Raw genomic sequence first — 26,780 nt, forward strand, 5'->3', positions numbered from 1 at the left:
CAAATATTTCTACCAAAATTTTTCAATCGCTTTCCACTTGTAGTAAAAGTTTTCTCAATGAGAAAATCTACTTTGCACACAACGAATTTTCCACCTTATCTTATCGTCTGTTTGTTGGTTTTTTTTTTTGAAAATTCCATTCTTTCATTCACAAAAACTTTTGGCTCTTGGATTTCCATTTGTGGGCTTCTTATCGCTGATGTTTCTGTAGCATTAGGTTGATCAAATATTTACACGATAATGCAGAGACTTTGGCTCGTAATCAATTAGGAGTCGAAGACAAATCCACACGAAAGTTATTTATGGACAGAGCAAACGACGACTTTGCTTTGCATTTGGAACTATTTTTAGAGCCCGAAAGACGGCAGAGAAGCGTTGTTTGAACAAGTTTTGAGAAGGCGCCCCCTCGGCCCCACGTCTAGGGCTAGTTTTCAGGTTCATTGCGGACACCGTTAAAGTGCCAACACGCGCCTCCCTCTCTCTCGCTCTCTCTCTCGGCGTCGCGCCCCCCCCCCCCCCCCTTCTCCACAAGCAATTTTGCGAGTTGGGTTTTTGTTTGTTCGCGAATTTGCTGGAATTGCTTGCCTAGAAAGAGAGAGATGGCCACAGACCAAGAGAGTGAGAGAGAGAGAGAGAGACGGACCCTCCTCTAATAGAGGCTAAACCTCATTACAATAATTTATTTAATAAAAATTCATCAATGAAATTAGCCATGGAATGTGTTTTTTTGCACTGAAAGTGGTTCGCTTTTTCTGCGGTTGATGACGATGTGGGGGTGTGGTTGTGTGGGGGCGGTGGCTCGGCCCCACACAACAACACGTGCGTGACACAAAAGGTCGCTTTAATTAAGTTCGTTTTAAAGCGTACAAAAGTTCACTCAATTGTCAATGCACTGCCACAAAAAACACGGACTGGAAATTTAAGAATTTAAGAATTTGGTGAACCCACAAAAGATATTTTTGAATTTGATATTCTTGATTTTAAACTAGTTTTTTAGTTTTTAACTAATCTCTTATGCTTTTAGATTTATAGATTTTAAAACTGGTTTTAGATATATTTTGTTTGTTTTTCTATTTTTATTAACATTCCTGCTTTTATCGCTAATTTTACATATTTAAGAAAACAAATTCTTAATTTTTTTCCAACTATCTTTTTTTTAAATAGTTGTAAAATAAGCTTTAGAATGTTCCACTTTAATTTTCAATTGTTTTTATTTTTATTTTGAATTTCTGAAGTGTTCCAAACGCGTATTTTTTGTTTCTCAAAACTTCTTCTGAGGCCAAAATGTCGTACGAAAATCTTCTGAATTTTCTTCTGGAAGCTCATGGAATGACATCCGCCCCTCTTAAACTTCCCTTGGTCTGGGCCCTGGTCTTGAATTTGGTTATCTTTCTGGTAGTATCTTTCTAAAATGGCTATCAAGCAAAGTATATTCGATATTCTTAAATACTTCTACTTGTAATATTTCTACGTTTCGTAAATATTTCAAATATAGAAGTTTCACAGCTAAAATTGTCCAATAAATAAACACAGGGAAACGCCTATTTTCCTAAAAATTATTCCATTTAATTTTGATAAATCTTCCACTCATATTTACCACTACTTTCTTTACTAATACAAATTCCAACATTCATATTGTTATTAGAGTAATTTCGACTTTGGTTCATTGACAAATTTCGCGGCAGTGTTTTCTTTTTTCTTTCTTTTTTTTAATATATTTTTTATGGGTTCCCTCATTTGGTTGCTTTGGTGACTAATCTGTTTGCAATAGCAAAAGTTTTTGAAGCTGCTGACCATGACTCATTTCTCTGTGCTTACTAAAACGATTGATTAAACTAGAGAAATGCATAGGGAAAAAAGGGGGATATTCTTGTGCGATTTTTATTTATTGAGTAAATGCCAAAAAGATTTTGCAATACGGTGAGAGGGGAGACGACGAGAGACCAAAGTCAAGGCAAAGAAAAACATGTGTATCTGCCAGATACGGAGATACATGTGTGTACATATGGATATTCTGGGCAGATTGCGCATTTGCGTGTGACGAGAGGGGTGGGGCGGAGGACGAGTCATGGCACTCCCTTCTGCAGCAGTTCTTTCTTCTTCTCAATACAAATGCAAAATGCAACTGGAAAATGTAAGGATGGATGGATGGATGGAAGGAAGGACGGAAGGAAGGAAGGGAGGGGGGCAAACATTACATTGAATTATGTGGCTTGGGTATTAAAAATAGCCCCCGAACGAGAACAGGGATCAAAGAGGAGAAGTCTGACAATGCGTCGTATGAGTAATGCATCCCCCCGTATGTACTGCGGAGGGGAGAAGGCAGTGGTGTGGGACAAAGTTTTGCAGAAGGGGAAATTTTAATTTTTGCTCGCAGGTTTTGCTGATATTTTTATATATTGATTTTTCATTACTTTTGGATAGATATTTTTTGCTATATATTTTTTATATAATATTTTTTTAATTTAATTTGCTTTATCAATATTACTGCTTTTTATACTAATTTTAGATATTTAATTTTTTTTAAAATTATTTGTACAAAAAAACACAATTTATTGACTTAAAAAAATCCCAAAAATATGGTTTAAAAGAAAGCACGTCCTTTTTTCATTAGTTTTGGATATAAATATATTTTTTTGTATAATATATCGGTATTGTTCAACACTGTATTGATTAAGTGCACAAAGTGCGTGGATTACACTCGATAAATCGATTTCCGTCTTTAGCAGTAAGTCAATCTTAGCTGCGGGTCAATTAATTGTAAAATATTGACCCGTAAATGCGAACCCCCTCTGTGTGTGCGCGCCACTGCCTCGACATGTCTGTTCGTGTTCGTCTGGTCGACTTAGCAACAGCTTGAAATGTAAAATGTGAAAGACAAAACTGGCCTGGCCTCTGCACTTGACAACTTCCCCCGGGATCCGCAACGCCCAACCCCCAGCCAGCAGGCCATCTTCATTTTAAATTTATTTCTCCGACTGTCTCTCGCATTTCGCAGACAATTTGTCCATGGATTTCCTTTATTAGAGCCACTGATTGAATGCAGTGGGCCCAAGGGCGTCTCGCCCCAGCCCCAGCCCCAGCCCAGGCCCTAGCCATGCCACCACTCCCTATACGTGTGCCCTGTCCAGCGGTCCGTCCACTTACGTCATGTCTCCTCTTGAGCTCTGGACAATAATGTAAGTGGTCGGCTGGTCGACTGGTCGGTTGATGTAAGGCAGAACTGGTTTCAGCCCTGTCTAATGAAAAGGAAAGTCTTTGGCGTGGGTTGTGGCAAGCACAATGCAGCCAAGTGCAGCAATTGTGGATCGGTTTACTCTGCATAAAAAGAAGAAATACATATTGTATGCATAGTATATGTTTTCTTTGATTCAAATTGAATCACAATAAACAAGGGAGCAAATGCAATGAAACTGGTTTCAATTGAATAATCAACTATTTATATTCGCAGCGATAAAAACTATTACACATACTGTACTATATGTATATTTTATTGCATTTGTTTCTATTATAGGATTATAAATTCTATAAGCAGAATTAAATCATAATCGGCTTATAAGTAAAGCGATAAAAACTATTACACATATAGAATATTCTATTTCCATTTGTTTCTATCGTATTATATTATTATACATTTTATAAATAGAATTCTATGGTTGAATGCGGTGATACCATGGAATCAAAATCAAAGAATTTTTATTGCTGGAATTCCTAGAATTTTTTGCCAACCATATGGAATATAAATTTTGTTGCCAATTGCGAAAAACATATTGCGATATTCAAATAACTTTCATGACAACAGAATACAATTCATTAACTTCTTGTGTGCTGTCTGCCCCTGGCCCATGTGGGCCCATGGCTGGTCAAATGTAGTCATCAGCCATGAGCTGAGCTCATTCTCGGTTTGTCGGAATGAAAGAACAGAGAAAACTAATTTCACATCGTCCAAGCCGTCAATTAGTTGAACAGACGTAATCAGAATACACACTATATATGCTATATAAAGGGAAAGGTCTCTTAGCAGGCAGCTCGATGGACATTTGTACCACACTCTCGATTTTTATAACGCCTTGTGACCTTCATTAGTATTCACACGTATTTTGGGATGGTTATATTTCTACATTTCGTTCTATTAAATATATATTAAGACGAAGGAGTCGTCTAGCTACTTTTAGAAATTCCCAAAAATTGCCATACATCCTCTACAAACCACAATGTTATAGCTTTTTCCATTAGCATTTCCATATCGTTGGAACAAATGATGAATTACTGAAATATATCAGAAAGTAGTCTGAAATTTCTTCACCAAAAAATTCTATAAAATGGCATTCTAATAAATACTAGAAAATACCAGAAAATACCACAAAATACTAAAAAATACTAAAAAAAATACTAGAAAATACCGTATTTTACCAATGTAAACAGAGATATATGTTTTTCGCACTGAAACATTTTTGTAATGTCTGTTTTGTCTGTTTGTCTATGTTTGTTTATTTTCACTAGCTATTTACCATCACTAGCCCTCCTCCTGCTTGTGTCCACACCCATCTCTAACTCATCTTCTGTTGTCGGTTTCCCATCTCTTACTACTCTTCCTTCCTTCACATGAGCCCTGGGGACACCATCTTCCTTCTGCCTTTCGTTGCAGATGAATCTTTTCCGCATTTCTGTTGTTGCTATAATTTATATTGGAACAATGTTTCACTCAACTCTGTCTCCGTCTTGCCTTTCTCTGGAGTGCAGTGTGTGTGTGTCTGTGTGTTTGTTTGCGGTGTGTTTGTAGGCAATTGACAGATTTACTGCAATTGGTTTTGGCAGAGGCAACGACCCGATCCGATCGGCAGTTGTGGGACCCCAGACCAGACCCCTCCACCGTGCCCCCCCCGAATGCGTCATCGAAAGAACCTGATAAGCAGGAGACAACGATAGCGAACACCTTTTGGGCGGCTCAATCCGCCCCGACAAATCGCCTCCCTGGAAATATGAACCTTGGTGTGGCCTGAGAGTGTATGTGTGATTACCTCATGCGTTGGTTAAATCGCTTTCAAGGCAGGGCCCCCAAAAAAAACACAAAAAATACAACAATATATATTCATATATCAAAATGTTGACTTGACTCGTGCCTGGCATTGACCGACTTAGAATAATTGAATGGGACAGAAACAGGAGCACGGGAGGGAAGGGCAAACCGAAACGATGGCTAGGCCTGTTCTTGTATTTCAATGACCTCGAAATATGAACTTCCGCAAATGAAACGGAGACGGAGACGGTGACGGAGAGAGTGAGGAAGAGGCGCCAAGAAATATCTTTTCAATTACTCATACTCTTCTCTTCCTCAATCGAAGTTGATTCATTATACACGCAAAACCGAATAAGAAGCAAAAGAATATTCTGACAGTGGGGTTACCCTGTATTTGGATTAAGAAGAAAATAGCGAAATCAGCGCTGGGCAGCAGCATAAAAAGCTTATCCTCGAAACTCGAGTCATGTGCATGTCATGTATGTTGTTTTTGCCATTTTCAAGCATTCGTTTTGGCATTTTTCACTTGTGCGGGTCGAGCTTCATTTTGGCTAGTAAAAATACCTGAAATACTATAAAAATACCAGAAATTTCTTTGAGAAAATTACGAAAAATTCTATAAATAATAGCATTAGATGAATATCGCCTTTTTTTAGTCCCATCAAATATTGGCCCTGTTCTGCTCAAATGTTGGACACTAATTTTTTCTTGTTCCCAAATATCTCCACAAAAAAATCAATATATACCGTATACCTTTACGTTTACTGGGTATTCGTCAGCACAATTGGTTGACCATTCAACAATTATTCATTGTATTTTTTGCTTTTGCAAAACGGCGCTAAAATCTATGTCAAAGTCATATAGAAAAGGTATACCTGTCGTGGTCTGTCAGATTTCCGTATGGAATAAACATAAAGAAATTATCAGAGACACCTGCGGTCGAGGCACGAGCTGTTTCCGCTGTTCTCGGATTTCCAATGGCAAAGCTGAGTCTTTGGAATGTTCTTTGAAAGAAAGTCTGGATAAGTCACAATATTTCCTTAGCGAAATAAATCCTATCCCCCATTTCCAGAACTTATTGCCCAAAGATATCTTATAGTATATGTATATATTTTTGGGAAGGAAACAAAATATTGAAAATATTTATTTTTGCTGCCACAAGGTCAAAAACATTCCCCCATTCTCCTTCACATGTGCCAAATTATATTTTCTTTTATATAGTCGCGTAGATATTTTTTTTCTGCGTTACTTTTGGGGCCTTGGAGCGCAAATTTTGGTGCGGACCCTGGCCTGGCCTGGCCTGTCGTCTTTTGACGTATTTGACCCACTAAAGGAGAGTCGCATCGATAAAGTTCCATTATTTTCATCCTCACTTCCGGTTTGGGGTTTTCGCTTATCTGGGGGCGTACTGAAGCCCCCTCTTCGCCTCCACTGCCCATCGTACATCAATTGTTTATCTAAATTATCTGGATATTTGTTTATATATATCTATGTACAGATACAGATACAGATACACAAAAGTATAGTATCTATTTGCCTGAACCAATTTGAAAGGCATTGTACCACCCACTTGTCGACCGAACAGATTGTGTAAATTGTATCTGCATATCTGGCATTTAAAAAGATATAAAAACAGCTGAGACAACAGGCCACATTATCATAGGTTTTCGGGTTTCAAGCTGGATAAAGCTGGATTCTTACAAGATAGAAATGGAATTTTTTCCAGAAGAAGAAAGTGTTTTTTTGTTTGAATAAAATATTTATATAGAGCTCTTAAAAGTGTATCTTATGGCAGAGATGTTTTCAGAAGCTATTTCCCATTTAACTGAATCCTATTCAACTTTTCAACCGGTTAAAAATGCTTTTATTTTCTATCTAAAGTAGTTCTTATGAGCGTTTGTGCTTCTGGAAATTAGCATTTCTCCAAACCTTATCGGAAATTGCTATCCACATACGAATCTGGGAAATATCTACTGTTGCTACGTAAACTCCCAGCTCTGATGACTAGCCAGAGTGGAATATTTATATCTCTAGATATCATGCTTTGGGCATAAGCTGTGCACTCATTATTCTTCTTAAATTTCCCTAGATATCTGGTTCCCACAATCAGTAAAAAAGTTTTGCTTTCATCAAAACAAAGGTGATTCAATTTGAGTGAAAATAATCTGCTCACGGTACACCATATAAAAATTATCAAAAGGCAACCATTGTTGGACTATCTTTGTGCAAAAAAACATTACATTACTAATTGCTGTTAGCTGGAACAATATGAATGAGTTTGAAAGAATTCTTAGGAAAGGTTTTTCCTTTTTTTATTGATAAGTGGTAAAGGAAATTGTATATACAGTTGAATTGTCTTTAGGATTTATTTTATTTTATTATTGAAATTTCCTTTTTCCATAGAAACAGTTTTTCCGTAATTTTTCTGATGGATTTCCTAGAACATCTCTCCAAAATTGTTTCATCATTCACTTCCTCATACATAAGCCCCTAAATGGGACACAACAAGACGCATTTTGTATTTTTTTAATATTATTTTTGTCTCGTTTACATCTAAAAAATGCGCCATATAGAGAGGCATGTAACCCTCGTAGACGTCCCCCCCACCCCATCGCATTAGTTACATAAGAGCCCACGCTTTACGCTAAAATGAGCTTCGGCTTATGCGCACTGCGAAAAATATTGTGATGTAAATGTAGTAAAAACTGGAAATAATTCGTTTTACAACAAATGCAATTAAATACAAACGCGAGTGGAAAATGTAACAAAACCGAAAAAAACACACACACGCGGCTTGACCTTCGCTGGGAAATTCGATGACTTTTTGGGTGGAGGAGGAGGTGGGACGTAAGGTGTAAGGTGTGCTTGGCGCCATACCCGCTCGCAAACAACTTTCTAATTGACGATGAAATCTATTTACAGGCCAGGCAATATTTTACTATAACAAAAAATTGTGAAATATTTGTTGCTAATTATCAGTAATAAGTATTATTAATACAAATGTGTGGAAATTGCGTTGAACATTTAGATTGAATATGTATTTCCAGAGCCTCCAATTCATAAGCACGATTGGATTTGTAAAGCCCGTATGACAATACCTTTACATTTGTATGGAATCTAGGAATAGATAGAAAACGCAATATCTGGCGAATTTTGCATTGTTCCACTGAAAATTACCACTTGTACCATTTATGCAGTCGCAGTCCATTCATTACAATTTAAAGCAAGTGTCATACAGGCTTAACCACATCAAAGCTGAATGATTACAGAAGCAGCAGCAACAACAGCAACAGCAGCACACAGACAGAGCTGTCCAAACACAGACGACACTCACTCGCACGCACACAGGCAGCCGCATCGATGCAGTGAGAGCTTTCTGCATTCGTATTTGTTGTTACTGCAGCTCTTGCGATCGTTGGCCGGCGCGCATTACAACAACTCGGCAGTAACGTAACCGCCGCTCTCTGCTCTCAGAGCCAGCGCCACAATCTTTTCGTGACTGCGCCTCTTTCTCACTCACTCACACTCACTCTCTGACGTGCGCACACACACCCCACAACGGTCATGCGTTCGTATCGCCTGCTCCTCGTCTTGTCGGTGGGTCGGTCGGTTGGCTGGTTGTGTGTCTAAAAATAGACACAAATATTGTAGTTGATTTTTATACGACGACCGACCGCTGTCGGTTGTCCGACCAAATCCCCCCCTCCCCCTCCCGACAGTGTCTAGTGTCATGCTCTCTTCATTGTTGACCGGCGGGGCTTGGTATGAAGCATCGCCTATCAATGTGTGACTATTTCTGCTCGTGTTGTAGTTGTTGCTGATATTATAATGCGTTGTTGTTGCTTAAAAATAAGCTCTGCTGCGCGTGGCATTTTTTTTTTGTTCACATGTTCTCGCGCTCTGCCGCTCACGTTCGCACTACTCTCAGAGAGCAAGGCAGAGCAGCAGCAGCAGGCAGTCTTTCTCTCATGCGTTGATTGAAGTCAATGAAATAAATTAGATTTAATTCATGCTCACTCTCTCTCTCTCCCTATCTCTGACATGCTATCTCTTGCCTCCCTCTTTCTCCCACTTGATTCCAAAATTTAAACATTTTTTGCAACGAAATTTCTCTAGCTGAAACAGTTTTTTTTTTAATGTCTGTTTTTTTGCGCGCCAACTTTTTTAGCACCTTTTTTGCAATTTTTTTCCATCTCGTTTTTGTTGTTGTTTGCTTTCCCATTTAAAGCCACGAGCTTGCTCTTTCGGATAAGGCCGACGGACGTGGTGTTGGTGGTGGGATGGAGAGGGGGCGTGGTGCATGTCTGTGCCTGTCTGGCCTGCAACAATGTTGCCTTCATTCAAGTGGATGATGATGCTTAACCCATTGATGGCCACGCAGACCTGTGCGAGGCAGTGGGGGGATATCTTTGGGAAGAAGAAAAGTATAAAAAGAGTTGGAGAATTCGGGATAGAAAAAAGAGTGTTTGCTGGGAAAGGGTATCCCTTAAACTATATGGAAAATACTAGCCTTAAATATATGAGATCCTAACCTCAGAAATGCCTTATTTGGGTCGAAGGGTATGGACTAACACGATTACCATGTGGCTCTGTCGAAGAGGAAATGGTAAATTAGAAATTAATCAATAACCTGTAATAATATAATATTTTCACACCCAAACTATAAATCTTTACTCTCCAATAAATGAATATCTTTTCCTTTTGGCATATTCTAAATAAAGATTTCGCAAATAGTTCCAAACGAATTCCGATTCCATTAAACCACAAAAACTATAAAGTATTCCTCCTGTTGCCAGGCCAAAGTGCTGGGTGCTCTCTAATCATTATCAAAGAACATACCTCACGGCTCGCAACCTGCCCCACTGTTGTTGGGAGCTGATGGGAGGCAGCGATGGGAACCCGAACGAACAGAGCTGAAATGTTGAATGTTGAACAGGTGTTTCCATGTGCCGGCAACGGCGACGACGACGGTGTTGCTGACGTGAACGGTGACGAAAACGAAATGTCCGAGGGTCGTCGCTGCTCGGTAGAGCTTCCTGAGCGCGGAGAGGAGAAGAGAAGAGAACTTTCATCGCTCGAAAATTGCGAAATGCGAGCTGAAAAGGGAATGCCTCCGAAATTGTACCCTTGGCTGGGGGGGAGAGGGTCTAATACAGTTATAAGAAAGCCATACTGACACCCAAAGAATGACAAATATTATTGATTTATTATTGCTGAAATATTAATTGATAGTTGAAGTGTGAAAATCTGATAAAATTACTAATAGATCGCAAAGAAAAGATATGTCAGATGCCTATAGAATATAATAGTAGCTTATGAATCGGTTTTCCCCAAGTAAAACCCCTTTTTTGGTCCCCTAAGTGCAAGAGTATTTGGTCTTCGGTTTGCTACAAGTTTTGCTTTTTCCTAAAAATTTCCCTCGCAGTTCTTGTGTTCTCCCACAATTGACACTTCTCTCACATGTTTCGGGCGTTTCTGGTGTGAAAAATAAGAAGAAGGAGACAGCGAATTGGTGGATGCCTTGACAGGCCGTGAAGCGGTTCTTTTTTGTTGTTTTTTTTTATTGATTTATGGGCGCCTCTTCATGCAAATGTGTCCGTTGTCCGCACGAATTGATTGATTGATGGATGGATGGATGGAGGGATGATTGGCTTTGACTTTGGGTGTTGACTTCTTTTACATTTGCAAGGCAAATTCGAACAGGAAAAAAGACAGCAAAAAAAATAGAGAACAGGCCCAAAGAGAGTGAAAAGAGAGCAAGAAAAAATAAAAATAAAGTCAAATTAAATAAAAAAGAAATGAAAAGAAAAGAAATTATTGATAGACGTCACTTGGCTTGTGATCTTATAGACGAGAATGAATGAAAGAGAGAGACAGAGAGAGAGAGAGAGGTGATTGTGGGTGAAGCAGGGCAGAAGAGGGAAGACAGGAGACCGTCGGACCCCGAGCACATGATTTAAATACAGAAAAGCGAGAAGAATAACAAAGAATCGGCAAAAAGGAACAAAATCACAAACACACAATATCAGGAATATTTATTTGTCCATAAATTTCTCTGCATACAGTCGCAACCCCCAACACCCAACACCCGGACAGCGGGGAGAGGTCTCTTCTGGGGGTTGGGGGTTCGACGATGTCTACATTGTACAGTGGGTCAATAATCGCAATTAATTGAATGGTTTTATGTGCGGAGAATGCAAATGGTATGGCATTCAAAGAGTAACGACTTTTCAGAGAACACTCAATGAATATAATCCCCAACAATCTTCAATAAAGTGTATGCTTTAAGGGGTATGTTTCTGTAATAATTTAATAATAAAAACATATATTCTTCAACTAAATTCATAGGAAATTTATTAAAAATTACACTTTGAGGGAAATGACTTGAGTAATTGTCTTTTTTAGAACAGAAATGTCTTTCCTTAACTCAAAATAATTCGAAAACTCATCCACTTTGGTTGCCTATTTAATTCGTCCTTTTCTCTTATACTTTTTTATATTTTTTATTATCATTTCCTTTATATTACGTCTCTGTGGAGAAATATTTTCAGAAATTATTTTCCCTTACGCCCTACAAATTTTCCTTAAGACAGAAAAAATGAAAGCATAAAAAGCAATTATCAAATTGCATCACAGAGACACAAAATATTTGTTTGCTTACTTCATGGAACACTTCTATCAAATGACAACAGACTGGAGTCCCAAACAAACACTGGATGGGTGGGACATTCCCCATTAATTAACTTCTTGTCTTTTTTTGTATATTAATTATGACCCAGACCCCATATAAGAGTGTAAGTGGTATCCAATTCTCGCTTCTCCCTTTTGCATGTCAAACTTAATTTGATATTTTTTGGGGGGGGTAAAACAAAGGAGAGACAGACAGGAGATGGGATGTAAACAAAGGCAACAAAATCGAACCAACAAACGAAGCAAATTGAAGGGGGATGAATATCCATACGTTGGTTGCAGTTTTTTTTTTGGGGGTTTGTTTGGGTTCCACTTGGGTTCCCAAAGCCCTTGATATAGTGGGAAAGGGTTCTATGGATTTCTATGGTATGCTGTTTCAATGGAGGAACACTTTTTAGGTACTTGAATTTGATGGAGAAATTTGGAAACATTTTCGCAAAATTTCACCCTTTTTTTTGGTAGAAAATCAATGTCTTTTTGGGAAATGGTTTCAAAAATACCTAATCTAATGCTCTCAGCTCGAGTCCTTCGTAAGGAATGTGTCCATTTACTTATGGGAACTTTTCTACAGCGAATCAACGAGCGTTCGCTCTCTTGTAACCTTTCGTTCTCTGGAACTGGTTCCTTTGAACACAAGGAAGTAAACCAATCCCACATGCAATGGTCTTTAGTTTTCTAATTTGCAACCAAAAATATGTGTCATTAAGTCGAAACCAATCGGCAAACAAATCAACTTTGACCTGTCACAAGACTCCCATTTTCGCTTTGGGGCACTTTGGCCGATTGTCAGTTAAGGCCCCCCCTTTCTGCCTGGGGCGAAAGTAAACTGTTGCCCAGAACCGATGGGGGGATAGTACCGGAGGTACCGAAAGAACGACCTTGCCAGCGAAAAATAACCAGAGAAATGGAGAAAAAAAAACTAGCGAAATTATTATCGTGTGTGTGTGTGTGTGTGTGTGTCTTTGTGTGTCTTTGTGTGTGTTTGTGGGAAAACAAACAAAAATCGCAGAAAGTTGATTATGGATTTGCATTTTGGAGGAAGGGCCAGGCTCGACGACGAACTGAAACGCAATTTCCACTTGTGCTGTCGTCGCTCGGTCGCTGCTGGAAAGTTACTCGAAATGAAAATCAATACAACAACAACAACGGAAAGGAAGGGCGGAAAATGAAGGGGGTGGAGGGGTGGAGAGCGGGGGGGAAATGTCAAACGGTGTTGGGTGAAAAGCAGCTAAAAGTTGAAACGTGAAAGTTGCAGACAGGAAAAGTGTGTGCTTACATGTCTTTTTTTTTTTTTTTTTGTGGCACCTTTCCTTCAATTAGCATCGTTCACACCATCACCGCACGACGGGGGCGTGGGGCGTCCGGACAAAGCTCTTTAAAATGTGTCGAGTGGGAATTACCCAACGATTGGTTTTGTGCAGAGTATTTCCTGTGAGGAGAATGTGGGCAATTGGTTACCCCCTTTCAAACCAGAACCCACAAAAGGCTTTGGGTACGAAGAGATTTTTACAGATATTTCAAGCAGTTTCAAAAGTGCATCAAAAGTAGGTTTTGGGGTTTTTGGACCCTAGCTTCCGTTTCAAAGAGCTTGCTTTACAGGCTTGTTTTGGGATTCTCTAACAGTCTCTTTGAAACCCTTCGCTTGTGCCTCCGAAAATTGATTCTTAGAGCAATGAGAGATATTTCAAGGGCCTTGTTCTTCGAAAACTCGAATTTTCCACCTGTGAAGCATGATATTTATCAGGTATTAAAGTAAATGCTATCATAACATATACCAAATTCATCTGATTCCAATAATATTGTTCTAATCCTTAAATCAACATTAAAATTCCCTTAATTATCTATAAATCAAACCAGGAATATATGCCATAAACATTTCCATATCCAAAATCAAAGTGAATGAACCCATTCTTTCCGCTCTGATGGGAAAAGGAATCTATTCCATCCACTCTGTTGGGGAAAAGGAATCTATTCCCTCCACTTTGTGGGGGAAAAGGAATCTATTCCTTCCACTCTGATGGGGGAAAGGAATCTATTCCTTCCACTCTGATGGGGAGAGAAGGGTGGCTTGGCCTCTAGTCAATGGCCTCGACGACGATTGACGCATTTTGCCCTCAAAGCCATCGCCAACGCGTCTTTCGGTCTGAGATCCACAAGTGTGCCCTGGAAAATGCCCCACTGAGGGATATATGGTTTGGGGCTGTTGAACCCTCAAAGCGGTTCCTAAACAACAAACAAAACAAAAAACCAACAAAAATGTGCGTGACAAAATGCATTTCTGTTATCAGGCATACGTTTTGGGTGGGGGTGGGGGTGGGGGAGTCGGTCCCCTTATACGGTTAGGCATAGCCCCTCATTAGACTTAAGGGTTCTCGCAAACGTATTTTCGCACCTTATTTGTTGTGATGGCAGGGGGGAGAGGGGAGCGGAGAGCAGGTCAACGAACGTGGAAAATATGTATATTTTATTTTGTTTTATTTTATATATATTTTTATTCCCTGACTCACACACACACACACACGCAAACAGAATTTGTTGTTCCCTTATTGGCATTCGATTCATTTCCGTTCCACTAAGCTTAGCTTTTTTTATCTCTCTCTCTGTTCTCTCTTTTCTCTCTTTCTCTCTATGTGTATATAACCATTCTCTCGATTGCATTTACACAATCTCTCATGCTCTTGCTCATTCTTGTATTTCCCCTTCAATTCTTTAATCATTTTGTGTGTTTTCTTTTCATTCATAAAGACATCTGTTATTTAATCTCTCTATATTCTCTCTCTCTCTCTCTCTCTCTGTTCTTTCTCATCACAAATTCGAAACTTAATTTTTGTTTAATTTCCAAATGACTTGGCACAAAAAATTCCCTTATCAAATCAAACTTGTTTTCCTCTATTTTTTTTTTTTTTTTGCATAAGTTTTGCCTTTCCATTAATTAGTGCAAAAACTTTGCCGAACTTTTTGGAACTGAATTTTAATTGCCACTGATATATTCTCGATGGCAATAAATGTCTGCTGTCTGCCCGAATTATTTTTTTCTTTGCGGATGAGTGAGATTTTCTTTGCCGTACTCCCACGCAGTCGTATCAGGGGAAATTCCCCTCAAGAAAACATCCAACAACAATGTATTTTTGTTAAATGAATTTTTTGTGTGGTTTAGTCATGAGTTTTTGAAATAATTTTTGGTTTCTTGTTTGTTTTAATTAACGAAAATTGATTTCAAAAATATTTCATATTTGAAAAATGTTTAACAAATGGAAAAGCAGAATAATACGGTTTGAAATGTGATCTAAATTTTGATTCTTTAATTTTACATATTTATTTTTGCAAAAATTCATTTTTGAACTTCCCTTAAAATTTTAAGCACTTAAACCTCAACCAAGAAATTTCTCCATTTCCAAAGAAATTGACAAAAGCTTGAAGAAGATGTCTTGATTGATGGATCTATAATCAAGCGTTCCTCCGTTTATTCTGCAGAAACTCCTCTAAAACTCTCTTCCTTTCCCCCAAAATCCATTTAACTTCCCCTCCCTTTCGCCAACAACCCCCAGCAACTACTCGTAATTTAATATCTTTCTTTGTGTATTCAAGAAATAGCAATAATAATAATTTTTCTGCAACTTCTCCGCCGATCGTTTCGCGCTCGCCATTAAAAAGAAAATGAAAAAATTCCACCAGCTCCATGCAATATTGTCTTGTTGTTGTTGTTTCTGTTGCTTTTATTATTATTTGTTTTGTTTCTTTTTTTTGCATTTGTTTTTATAATTTTTGCCATTTTTCCATTTTTTTTTTATGTGGATAGTTTTAAGCCGGTTTTTTCTTTGTCTGTGGGGGCTGTGTGCACGGTGTTCGTTTTTGCCGGTTTTTAGTTTGTTTTTTTATATTTTTAGCCTTTTTTGATACCCTTTAAGAGAGCGAGGGTATGCCTGATTTTTTGGAATATAGATTTTATTGAATACCAAAGCCACCCAAAAAGATGGTTTCTTATTGGATTCTGGGGACCGACTCAGCTGCCCAAGGCATACACGCTCGCAGGTGAAGATTAGCCCAAAAAATGCCACCGTTTGAGGATCGTATCTAACGAAAATTTCTAAAAATCCTGTATTTCGATAGATATTTCAAGGAAACTTTACAAATACCATGATAATACGTGCCCACAAATAACTGTAGAGTTTAATTAAAATCCAATGAAAGATTTCACCAAAAAAGGGTATCTAAACCTTCGACTCCTCTCAATGAAATTGGTGTTTCTTTCATGTTTTATTGTTTTGTTTGTTGTTGTTTGTTTGGCAGAGTGGAGTGGAGTCTCTTTGTGGCACACACGAGTATGTGGAATGAGTGTTTATTAGTCATCATCCACAGCCACATACACTCATTGCTGCTGCTTCTACCCCACTGCAACTCCCCACACGCCTCCCTCTCCAACGCTCTCCTTTATGGGCGCCTCCTCCTCTTTGTTTGCCAATTTTTTGTTTCCTTTTTTTCTTTTTTGACTCGGCAACAGAGAGACCACAAACCAGCTGTGTGGAATCAGCAGGCAACAGCTGTTTTACTCTTGCCGACGATGACAACGCCCACATGGCATCCACACGCACGCACACACACCCAGAGAGAGAGAGAGAGAAGGAGAGAGGGAACAGTCACTGGCACACGTATAGGGACAGAGGAAGTTAATTATAATCATTGGTGGGTGGCGTGGGCAGAGTTGATGAACTCTTTCTATAACTTGTAGATGGGAGAGATAGTGGAACGAAATTATTAAATAAATATTGGTTGGGAATATGGAGGATAATCATTTGGATTGGTCTTAAAGTTCCTTGACAATGAGCCAAATATCAACTTTTTTTTATTCCCTTAAAAAAGCGAAAGAATCGATTTATAAGTCACACAGTTTAATCCCATAAATCCTCTACATAATATTGGCCTTTGATGGCCCTTCAAAGGAAAAAGAACTCCTTACTCAGTGGAACAAAAGCTAGAAGCAAAAAAAACAAACCAATCATCTTTCTACCAACTATTTTCTCTATTATCTCGAAAATCATTGCACTCGCTTCACAACAAGTACTCATCGAATGAGTCACAGACCGAGAGTTCCATTGCAATCAGCTTTTAAACACTTTCTTCTGATTCACATTTCTTGTTGTCGTTGTTGTTGTTGGTGTTGCAAGAGCTTTGTGCTGTCTGGCACTGCCAATTAATAAATTACTAATTAAAATGCAACCAAACACTTGGCAAATTGAATGAGTGAGTGAGAGGACTGTCTGGGGGAATATTATGGCCATAATGGATATGGCTCGGCGATTCGACGGTGCAGCAGCAGACGCCTTGACGCTCCATTAATTTGCCATTAATTTTCCTCACGCGCGAAAATGCGAAATTAATTTATTTACTTTGCCTAATTATTGTTTTGTCAGAGACAGAGAGAGACAGAGAGAATCGATATAGAGACATATGAGTGCATTTTTCGTGGACGGGGGCCAAACAACAACAACAGAAAAACGGAATAAGAAAATAAATTAAAATTAAATAAATAAAATTGTTTGCATCGAGGCGAAGCGACGCAACAACGATGCAAGGGGCAGGGGCAGGCAGGCAGCAAGCGAATCGAAAAAATACAAATTAAATGAGAATTTTTGCAATGTCTTTCGGTAAATTTATTATACCCTGTATAACCTGCTAGCAGGCTGGGGGTGTGTTGGGCAGGCTCTAGGAAGGGTAGAAAATATAGTTATTTAATATCTTCCAGAATCCATAAAACTATAAAAAAGGTTTTGGGTGGTCGTCCTATATTTTAATCATATCGTCTCAAGCGCGTGAGCCGGGGGTGGGCGCACAAGCCAAGCGAGAAACAGAAGAGAGCAATATTTTTTTTTAATGAACATTTTTTCAATCATTTGATATTTATTTTATATTTTTTATTATGCAAATTATTATCGTTGCGATTTATGGTTCCAAATATCGAAACTTGATCTGTTTATACTTATATCCCAAAGGCTTGCCCTCAAAAGCTCGTTGCTTTAGCACTAATTAGTGTTCGAAAGCCAGGTGTTCAAACAGCCTAAGAAACGATAGGTTTTTCGCAATACTTTTCTGCAATATAGTAGATATGATAATTCTTTATGATTCTTCTTTAATCTCTACATTCTTTCACAGACACGATTATTCTCTACAGAGTATTCCCACAGCCTCCACAATCTTGAGGCTTTATTCCTCCTTTCTGTTTATTTTGAGTATTATTTTGTTTATTTTTTATATATTACATTGCCTTGCGATCGGTCGCTCAATTTGTCATTGCCAAAATTGTTTCCGCACAGGGTGCAACGTGCAACGGGCAACTTGCAACGAGCATCGTGCCTATATGATATGTGTCTCTGGCTATGAGCTACAAATTTAAAGGCGAAATCATAAATCAATGAGGAAATTGCATTTTCTTTAATTTTCCTAGAGGGGAAATGCATTGAGAATATCTTCTAAAAAAGGTAAATGGAGGCCAGCAAAACGATCGGTTGGGGGAAACATTTTTGTTGATTTATTTTTAACAATTTAATGACTTATTTTTATGGCTATTACGGACTGGTGGAGGGGGGCGGGGGCAATAATTGCGAATGCGAGTGCGAGCCATTAAACAATTTGCGAAACATTGCAATATTACAACTGTTTAAATATTTTATGGCTCTCGGGCTTCCTGGCTCCGTTGGAGGAACATCTATTTATTTCTATTTTAGGTATGGTCAGGTTTTTTTTCTATCTATAATGTTTTTGTTGTGTCTTAAAAGGGGATGTCCGCTGAAGGTTTTTCTCATAGCTGGATTTGTTCAATGTTCAGGAAGAATATTTAGATGGAGGAGGTTAAAGAATGGGATACAAAAGTATTATTCTCTAGTCTACGATTTCCACAGAAATATTCTCATCGATTAAAACCCAATCAAAGATCTAATAGATGTTCTATAAAAAGGCACAGTCTTATATATAATTTCAGAGAGATCTATCAGATATATAAATTCGGGGCAATACGTAAATAAATACAAAAATTCTAAATAAATTACAGAAAATTAAAACCTTTTATCGAAATAAGGTTTTTGTTGAAATTAAGTAATTAAAAACTTATATCATTAAAATGCTCATGGATTTTGCAGTCCTTAAACATTTTTAAAATCTGTATTTTCACAATTAAAATTTCATACAAAAAAAACCAAATCTCTAAAATATAAAATGCATAAAAAGAATGTCATAAATATCAAAATGATTTAAAAGTATTGCGTATTTAATGACATAATCTTTTCGACAGGCAAGAATTTCTTTATCGCTTTGTCAAATAAATCAATAAATAATATATTACTCAATGTTTTGCTTAGTCTTAGTGACCATTTAAAAGGCTTTACGGGGGGAAATTTATTTAAAAGACTTTGAACCTCTACTGAACATTTTCCTCAGGCCTCTAGCAAAGCCTTTTAGGGGTCACAGGATATCTTCCTGGCCATTCCCAAAATTAGTGAATATATTTCCAAAAAATCTACTGTATTTTACAGACAGATTGCTATATTTGTACATATATTTCACTTAGGCTTCCCGGAAATGTTGCAAAAACGAAATCACATTTTGTTGTTTTTTTTGTTGCTTATTTATCAATTGGGGAAATTAAATTTCGCTTCATTTCTGCACGCTCATATTAATTTCTTTTTTCTTTCTTTCTTTCTTTTTTTTTGCTTTTTCTTATCAACGCTTTTTTTGTTGGTGATGATAAGAGACAGCAGCACCAGGCAGGCCATCGATTATGCTTGTCTTACGTGAATTCCCCCCACCACTACGAATAATATACAATATATGTACATATATTTATATATATAAATTTAAGCAGTAGTCGTCTGAGGCTTTGTGGGGTGAAAATATAATAGATTTGGGCGCTTGTCAGTTGGCGCCAAGGCGCTTAGGCGAAATGGTATACTATAGAACGGTGTGGCAGAGATATCTATCGGAAGGGGCGTGTGTTGTGGCACAACCCCCAGAATGGCACAGAGGGCGGGGAAGGGGGGGAGTGTGCCTATTGCCAATTCTCTTTTGCTTGGCAGAATTGGGGTCTACCCATTACTCTTTGGGGGTATATACTCGTACTCGTAGGGCAAGAGAAAGCGCTTTCTATCTCGAATAATTATCTTTAAATTTTTCCACAGATTGTGGAGGGTAATCTATTCATATAAAAGTCTAGATCTTAGACACTAAAAATTCTAGAGAATGAAATTAAATTGATAACTTTTCTAATTTCTTTGGAAATGCAGTATGAATTTTTTTTTCGAATTCAGAAAAAAACTGTGGCAAGATAGGAAGCTAATTTTGGTAGAGCTAAAAAGGTATATCTTATCTATCAATTTATACGAATTCATCAAGATCTGAAAAGACTTTACTATCAGCTTTCTCCTTTTTCTGTGCCTTTCCTACTGGGAGTTTTATCAAGATTTTAGGAGACAGTAGAGGGCATTAGGCAAAGAGCAGGCATTATATAATATTCTATTAAAAATCCTCACGATCCTAGAATTATTTTCAGCTATAATAAAGGAAAACAAGTCTCTAGAATTGCATCCAGAATGTCGAACATTTTTTGAGATTCCTTAAATAATTTAAATTAAATTTCCAATTAAAAAAATATTCGTATTCCTCAAATTAGGGTACCTTTTGGGTCGCTTGTTTCTTCTTTTCTTTTGCTGTGATTGACAGCAACAACAAACCGAAGCGGACAACAAAACAAAAAAAAAACAAAATAAATTAAACAATTTTCAAAACATTTAAAAATAGTGCGCAAATTGCTATTTTTAATAGAGAAAGAGACAGCTATACTAAGAGAGAGAGTTGGAGCTGAAGGGAGGGAAAGAGAGAGCAACAATGCATGACAAAAACAAAACAAAATGCGACAATCAGTAAAGCAGAGAGAAAGAGAGCAAGAGAGAGAGAGAGAGAGAGATCGATAGTAAGTTCTTTGCTCTCATTGCACTGCTTATCACTCGTGGCGGCTCTCTTTGCTCCCCCTCTCGCTTACAAGGTTTTTGCTGCCTGTTACACACGTGAGTAATTCTCTCTCTCTCTCCCTCTCGCTCTCTCATTCTTAAACTGTATCGTTTTCCACCTTTTGCACATTTGTACGTCTTCTAATTGCATTCTATCGTTCCGTCTGTTTTGTTTTGTTATTGTTATTGCTTCTCCTTCTCTCCTCTCCTTACCCTCTTTGTTTTGTTTTTTTTTTTTGTTATTGATCGCTTTTGTGCATTGCACATTATCGCCTTGTTTGTATTTGTTGTCATTTTTCGCTGCTGCTGCGCAGAGACTGAAAGGGAGAAAGAGAAAAACAGCAGCAGCTGAAGCGTCTCAAACGGCGACAACAACAAAACGTCAAACACATTTTTTGCGTTTCGGTTTTATCGTTTTTTTGCCAGACATTTGCTTTCATGTACCTATATATTTTATTGACAAATTCTCAACAGATTTTCAAATATGGTAATTTAGTAACAGAAATCAAGCAGTTATCATGTGGATGGTGGATTCTAAGTGCGACTCCGCAAAAATGTTATTTACAGAAATTAAATTTTAACTCCATCTATATCCATGTACCATTGTGGACTCCAATTGCTACATGTAGAGTACTCTACAGGCAAAGATTTGCATTAATAGCCATTAAAATTTATTACATATAGTGTATTATTCAAAATATTCTTGGCAGCTGTGCATTTTTCTTACTATCAATTTTATTCAGTCTTGAAGAATGTCTTTAATTTAAATTTTACAGCTTTTTTACCTTCCACATACGTCTTTTCCCTACAAGACATTTTACACAGTCTACATACCATACCTACATTTGACACAATTTCTAACTACATCTACTCTCTGTACATACTTGTCTACAATAAAACTGCATAGCAGAGCCACCTGCTACAGTTTTAATATCATTGTGCCTTTGCTTAGTGTGTTCAACTGCAAGCAGCTCAAAGAACTAAACTTCGAGCAAGCAGTTACCACTTCTCTTCTCAGTGAAAACAATGCAAGCAGTGCACAATCATTTTTAAAACAGTTTCAACCAAGCAGTGAAATAACATGCGCCCTCCAGCGGGTCTTGGGCGAAGTAGAAATGTGGGAAAGCAAGCAGTTTACATATGTTTAACGGGTATCAAGCAGTGATATTTTAGAAATTCGAATTGAAGGAACTCCAGCCACAAATATTCTTCTCATATAAATCCCTACAACCGACTAATCAATTTCTCCTCTCTTTTATTTCCAGGTAAGCCAAATGAATCAAATGTCGCCCGTCCTATACTTTTTCTATGTGCGTGAGTACTCTATCAACCTGCTCCCCACCGCCCCATCAAAGAAACATATTTCCATTTTCTATCTATCACTCTCTCTATCGCTGTCCTGCTCTGTCCATGCATCGTAATAATTTCTGCCATGAATCGCCAACTAACTTGTAAATAAATCTAGCATAGAAACCAAAACTCAATAATTATTATTTTGGTTATATCTGCATGACAACAGGTCTTCTAAGTTTTTACTGGAAATGGTCTGAAGTTTATAGAGATAGGAATCTTATCAAAATCTTAAAATACTACAAAGTTTTAGGGAACGGTGACAGCTGTCTCACTTCTGGAAATGATTTTAGTTCTTGTTAAAAGTTTTTCGTAGTCAGACTATAAACGGAAATAGCAGCAGCAACAGATAAAAGTATCATTCTCGAAAGAAAGTGTTTCAGTTGACATTTAAAAGCAGCATTTGATTTTTCCAACTAATTGAAAAGTCTCCCCATCGTTTCTTTTCCTTCATTCAGTACAAAATGGGATCCGAATAAGAACAATAATATTTAAATGAGTTTTTAAAAGATTTTGAATTTTGTTGAGACCTAGTTAAATGTCTTGAATCTATGGTCTTAATGGATTTTTTGAAACCCTATTTACCGTGAACTGTAGAAGATCTCTCTGAAGTATTCCTTCCTTCTATTATTTTATCTAGAATTTCAAGTCCAGTGTCATGCGGATATAAACATTCTCCTACAAATTTCCACACTTAACTCTGATATTTGTTGTTGTCTTCTCTTCCTCTCTATCTATCTATCTGTCGCTGTCTCTGTCGCTGTCTCTTTCTCTTTATGGGCATTCTTATGCAATCCTTTCTGCTGTCCTTTCAAGCTAATTGTGCTGTCAAATCCACAGAGTCCACAGAAACCTCGAAACCCGAACCGAAAAACATCGAAATTACGTAAATAGAAATAAATGAAAAACAATTGGCAAATAAATTTTGGGATTTTGGCGCGGTAAAAGTGGCCGAAAAGGCAGCGCCGGTCTCTGAGCGATGAAAATTCGCCGATAAACTGCGAAAACAAAACGGTAAAGCGATTAATTTACCGCGTTAACCCAACCGCCCCCCTCGCGTCCCACTCCCTTTCTCTATCTATCTGTATCTTTGAGCGGACTGCAAATTTCTTTTCAACGTATATTTTTTTATTTTTTTGTCTTATCTGCGATCGCAGTTTTCGTGTGGGGCTCCCGTTTTGGCTCCCGCTCTCTCCATCAACTGCGGATTTTCCTTGGCCTGGCAGCTCCATTCACCTAATTTTCATCCAACAACAACTGATTTTAGGTGTACCCTGACTGAAGCGGTGGGGTATTCAAATTTTGAGTGAAGGAAAATTCAGTAGAATTTTTAGAGTTGGAAAAACTCAAGGAAAGGAGCCGCTTTGGAAGTTATTTCAAGGAAATTCCATTTTAAACAACAGAAAATTATATCTTTATTGTTTCTACACATAATATTTTACTGTTTTTTTGTGGAGAAAATTCTTCAATCGATTAAAGATGTCTGTCTTTCCACCGAGCATTAATTTTACTGCATCATGCACATGCATGCATGTTGTTTCTGCACTATTCTTAAGCAGAATTCGCTGCAAGAGTATACAAAATTCCCTGCTCCAAAATAGTGAGACTTTTCATGACTTTTTCGCTTTTCTTTTTTGAAAACTTTTATTTCCTTGTTGGCTTTTTTTTTTGTTTTTTGTTTTTGTTTTTGGGACGACATACTGAACAGCAGCAACAACAGCAAAGAGTGGAAAACACAATGGCACATAGAGGAAAAGTTGAAAGGATGGGAGGAGGAGGAGGAGTAGGGGGACGGGGGCCTTTGGGAAGTGGAATAGTTGCATGTAATGTGCATTTAATTTGTTGTTGCCTTAACAATGCAACAGAGCAGTGGCACACTGCAGTGGCAAACACTGCTGCTGCCGCTGTCGCTTTGACTCACAATTTTCCATAGTTTTTCATAGTTTTTTCCCACATTTTGTTGTTCATTTTATGCTAATTTGCCATTGTTGTTTTTGTTGTTATGTAAGAAGCCAAAGAAAAAGAAAGGATGACACTGTACTTTGAGGGATCCCAAGAGGATGACTCTGGAAAATGGGCATAGGATGTGGGAAAAGCCAACTTTTTTTGAGTGGTCAAGGAAGGAAATGGTGGACGGAAGTCGGGAGCTGTGATTAAAATGGAATGTGACAAATTTGTCAGCTTATGACAAGGCTTTTAAGGATATGATCATTAATTCTATAAAATATATGATTAATATTTGATGTGAATCAAAAAAGTAGTGTAGAGATGATTTAGTAAGTCTGTTTAGTGTTTCTGAATAGTGAAATAAGGAAGGTCAAGGTATTATTTTGTAGTAATTCCAAAACACAGCCAGGTTCTGAGAATTCTGATGAGTATATTTTATGGGAAAATCAATACTTTATTAATAAAATATTTCTTCCAAGTGCTAAACAAAATTTTGTATGCTTCCAATAACCCAACCAGTGTTACCAAAACTTCCATGAGTTCCAAATTTCCTTTTTTTTCCATTTCCGTTCTACTTTTTGCAGTTCTGACTCTCAAAAAAGCCAAACCTTTTGTTGGTACTGTGGGGCACATTAAAAACTTTCCTGCAACTTGAAATTAAAATTTAAAATACAAAAAATTGGGAACATGCTAAACTTTCAGAAGAAAAACTTTTGCTGCAGTCACAAAACGGAAAACCACAAAAACACAAAATGCAGGGAAAACAAAAAAAAAAACGAAGAAAAAAATAAGGCAAAATTGCTTTAGCGGATGATCCACAAAGTGCGAGAGAGAGGGAAATACAGAAATGGCAGAAAAAAACAGTTTGGGCTTTGGTTTTATTGTTGTTTGCTTTTGCGGCTGGAATGCAGCTGTTTTTTGATACCCTGGCAGATGGTTTTAGGCAAACTTTGGCAACGAAATTTCTTGCTAATTTTTGGTGGGAAAAGAAATACTTAAGCATGTGTGATGACGGCATTAAAGGGGTATGTAAAAGGGTATTAAAGCCTCGGCTGCTGCCTCAATCCTAGCCCAGAATGCCCTTGTTGTTGCTTTGCTCCACAAACAAAGAGTTAGCTTCTGTTTGTAGTTGTTGTTGTCTCATCATTTGCTCTTCTTAGCGTTGGATTTTGTGTTGTTGCTCTGCGAGGAATAAATAATCAGATCTTGATTACAGCAAGCCGAAGCCCCTTTGCCAGAGAGCTCTCCGAGGATTGTGGCTGTTTTTGTTTCACTTTCGTTTTTATGCTGGTGGAGAGAGAGAGAGAGGGAGAGGGAGACCTCTGCTTGCGCCTAGGCACCTTTTGGACTAGCGGCTGGCTTCATTTCTTGCATTCTCTTTGCTTCTGTTTCTGCGCGTTGCTGTTGTTGTTGTTGTTGCTGCCTTCGGTTTTAGTCTCTTGCAATTGTTGTTGCTGTTTGCGTCTGTCGTTGTGGCTCTACGCAGCTTCTGTCAGGGGCGTAGGTGAGCATGGTTTATCTCCCCCTTTTTTGTGTTTACATCCCAGTCGGCTGTGCTCCCAGAAGCTTGGGCTTGGTTCTTAGCGGGAATTCCCCCTTTTACGGGGAATTGTTTTGAATTCAATACCCCCCTTGCATTGCCTAGCTACGCTCCTGCCTGTTGTGTTCCTGCCTGTTTGTTCTCGCTCGCTCTCTCTCTCTTTCTTATGCTCCTATTTTCCCCATTACTCTTGTCGCTTAGACCCGGATATGTGTCTCTCGAAGAAGACCTGGAAAAAGCAGCAGCACCAACGAATCTGAAGAATATGGTGGGCCCCAAGGAGAGCCCCCACTCCCCACTCCCTGCTCCATGCCTTGTTGCATTTAATTTATGCGTTGAAATATTTTTTGGGGCACTGGCAATAAGGAAGAAGAGTGGACCAAAATGAAGTTGTCGTGCGTTGTCGTCACAGATCAAACGGAGCGGAGAGGAAATGTTTTTTTTTTTTTTTTTTTTTTTCTTTTTTTGCCTTCCTTGGCACTTTTCGTGAAAATTAATTGGCTGTTCTAAGTGCGCCTGCCTTCTGCTCCACCCACTGAATGTGCAACAAAGTAATTGACAATTTTCTATGATTTTTTTTGTTGTGTTGCTATTTTTTCATTTTCAACGCATAAATTGCATGGGGCATGCCACATCCATCATCTGCCCCAGCAGCAGCAGCGGCAAGAGCGGCAGTGGTTGATGTTGCACTCTCCCCCAGTGGGTTGTTTATGACGAGAACTGGAGCGCATCGACACGTTGCTGCAAATGTTGCATAATCCACTCAATTTCCCGGTTTTTTTTTTTTTCTCTCTGCTGGAAAATAAAGTGGAAATAGAGTTGGAAATTTTCATATATTTTTGATTGAGAAATTATGCAAAATTATGTTTTTTGTATCTGCGATTGAATGAGCATAGAAAGATTTTTGGCCTTTTTAAATCCAATATTTCAGGTGTCATATTTGTGTATTTTTGATTATTCAAAATGGAATTCAAGTATACATTTCATTCAAAAATTTTTTCAGTTAAAATTGCATTCCCCTAAATTGTTTAACAAATCAAAAACAATTGGAAAAACTATCGATATTTCATTGCCCGATCGCTCCTCCCCCCCTCGATCACTGTTCCCTTTCAAATCACGACTTTGATCACTGAACCATAAAGCAACATAAAATCGACTTCAGTTGCTTGCCACCCAACCCCAACCTCGTCCTCCCCTCCCACCCCAAATCCAACAAAATATATTTTTATTTGAAATT

General features: G+C 38.1%; 1 protein-coding gene across 1 annotated transcript in view; it reads left to right on the forward strand.

Annotated features, from left to right (window-relative positions):
* LOC6589612 (protein bunched, class 2/F/G isoform) overlaps positions 1-26,780 on the forward strand; it is a 117,377-nt gene that overhangs the window by 11,770 nt on the left and 78,827 nt on the right. The window lies entirely within an intron of this gene.

Source organism: Drosophila persimilis, unplaced genomic scaffold (assembly GCF_003286085.1).
Source record: "Drosophila persimilis strain 14011-0111.01,24,50 unplaced genomic scaffold, DperRS2 tig00000191-arrow-pilon, whole genome shotgun sequence".
In the NCBI taxonomy this organism is placed as follows: Eukaryota; Metazoa; Arthropoda; class Insecta; order Diptera; family Drosophilidae; genus Drosophila; species Drosophila persimilis.